Genomic DNA, 2,704 nt, shown 5'->3' with positions numbered 1-2,704 from the left:
TGAAATAAAAACCTGCAATTTTAGCTGATTTTGCCACTCATTATATGAAGTTGGGGCACTGGAACTAAAAGAAGTTTTGCCAAACTCTGTAGTTGAATATGAAGGAGTGTGTCCAGTTATTGTGTCCAGTTAACTTAGTCTGCACAAAAAGAAATTCCATCCTATCTATCCTTTCTAAATGCACGTTATGGATCTATTGAGATGGAGAACAGTTCATGCATGTGTTTCGGTCGACCTTGTAACGTTTAATCAATTTTGTTGGAAATTCAAAAATATGTTGGATTTACTTTTATGTCAACAGGTTCTACGTAACTGGGTTATGTCACATTTAATTAACGTTGTTTAATTATCAAAAGATTAATTCAATGCCATTTAGTTGAATCAGGTTAACATTCTTAATTTTGTCAAACTATTAAACTCAATTATCCTAAAATTAATATCAAACAAAAATGTAAAGAATTAAAGCTGCAAGCAGCCTTACGGGGCCAAGCCTTCAATGGTTCCATGGGTTCAAAAAGTACTTAAAAATACTTTGCTTTCCAAACTTTAAAAGAAACTTTAATAACCAAAGTATTCTTACTTATTAACTTCTTACCTCACAAAAGAAATGAGATCATCCAGCTGCCGAGGTTCAGTAGTAAAAAAGAGAATGGACTCAAAATAAAGACTTTGCATATAAATGAAACACACGTTGTATTTAATAGGAAGAAAGAATAGTACAATGCTTTTCAGTATGATAAAGAAATTGAAATGACACAACTTTATAAAGTTGTAAGACAAAGGACTTGAACCCACAATCTCTGGGTCATATGCCTGTCACTCATTGAGCCCCTGGGAAGTCATGTGTTTCCATAGATGTAGAAGTTCCATAGTTCAAATGAGAAATAACTCAAAATGAAGATTTAGTATTTAAATGGACAGCATGTTACGTTTAATGAGTTTAGTTGATATTATTGTGATTCACTGTTAGGTGGTTGTCCTGCACCTTTAACAAATAAAGTTAGTCCAAGATGCAGTATATAGATCAATAAAATATTATTTTACAACATTAAGATTAACAGGTTCTTGTAAGAATCTTACAATTCTGGACTTTTGGTACTACTTAGGATATTGAACTGCACTAAAGGAGAGAATGTTTTGTTTTTGCATGTGGGTCCTAAAGTCTGGAGCAGGTTTCCTGATAATATTCACTATTCTGTCAAACATTCCTAGTTTAATTGTAGATTAAACACTTCTCTTTAAACAAGAATTCACGCAATGCATTTTATAATCTTGTAATTTTGTTATATTAGATCTAATACATATTTTTATGTTCTATTTTCAGTTTCTAAATTGTCATGGGCATATTAGATATTAGGTCATTAAGTTAATATTCAGAAAAAATACAAGTACTCCACAGCGACTCTAGGGGTCACTGTTTGACAAATGGAAATTTTGCATGGTGTGTCTTTGATGTAATACAACACTATTAACTAAAGCTTAAAACAATTATTGAACCTGGTCTTTAAACTGTAGAAGTTTGTCAGTTTATAAATCCATTAACACCATATACCTAGCCTCCCTTTGTTCTACTAATGGTCACAATTGTGACCTGACGAATAATCAAGTTTTTTGTATGGATTTTGATATATATTTTTGACGTAATTGTTAAAGATTGTTTAATATCCTTATGTATTCATACATGTTATCTCAGGGAAAAGAAATTGGAATTACATGGGTTAACTGCCATATGCAACTGTAACCTATATTTTTGCTACAAGTACATTACTTTGACAGTCATCTTTGATAATGTCTTGTACAATTAAGTTTTTTTTTTTATGCTGCCTAGAAACAATATTGTGAGAGGTGATAAAAATGTGAATTAAAAATAACGATTATTTTTAGTTTAAATACCATTTAGCACATTGGATAAAGCAAATTAGAGGGGGCCTTTGAAGTGATTTTAAAGCACCATTGTTGCATATTTAAATCTTTACAGAACAGAATACCAACCGTTTCTTTAGTTATTCACAATGACACTTATGGTTACACTACTTGCTTTTCCCAGTATGGTTTGTGAAACTAAACTTAGTGCCTAGTTAAGAATGGCTAGAAGAATGCACGCAACTTTCCAAATGTAAGATAAGCCCATGCAATAAAGGTCACATATTCCAAGAATTGACACACATTTGTTTTAATAAAAAAAAAAAATACATTAAGCAACATTTAACAAAGCTTTGCCATAAAAATGAAATAAAAATCAATCAGTAGCATTTCAGAACATAATGGACAAAATTAACCTAATTTCAATAGAAAACATGACTTAAATCAATATTTGCCATTCATTAAAAAAAAAAAAAAAAAAACCAATACCATCATTTCAATATATATACACACACACACAACCATCTTAGTTGTGCATTTCAATACAAAGTCATTTTTGTATTTTTACAGCACTCTTCTTAGTCAAAGGTTTTTTAGCTGGTGTAATAGGAGGCGTTGTTGGCTCAGATGGTCTTTTAACTGGAGACTTGGGTTCTGGAGTGCTTTGTGTCTCTGTGACACAGAGGACAGGGTTGATTTCATCGATATTAACTTCAAATAAATCCTCATCACTGGGATGAGCGGATGAAGCGTTTTCAATATTGGTGACTTCCAAACAGTTATTATATGTTAAAGTCAGTTCATCGGAGGATAGAAAGAGTTCTTCTATATCTTGTGAATC

The sequence above is a fragment of the Rhinichthys klamathensis genome, unplaced genomic scaffold, assembly GCF_029890125.1.
Source record: "Rhinichthys klamathensis goyatoka isolate OS25496 unplaced genomic scaffold, OSU_Roscu_1.1 h1tg000138l_1, whole genome shotgun sequence".
NCBI lineage: Eukaryota > Metazoa > Chordata > Actinopteri > Cypriniformes > Leuciscidae > Rhinichthys > Rhinichthys klamathensis.
The sequence above is the reverse complement of the archived record's forward strand: the minus strand, read 5'-3'. Positions refer to the sequence as shown.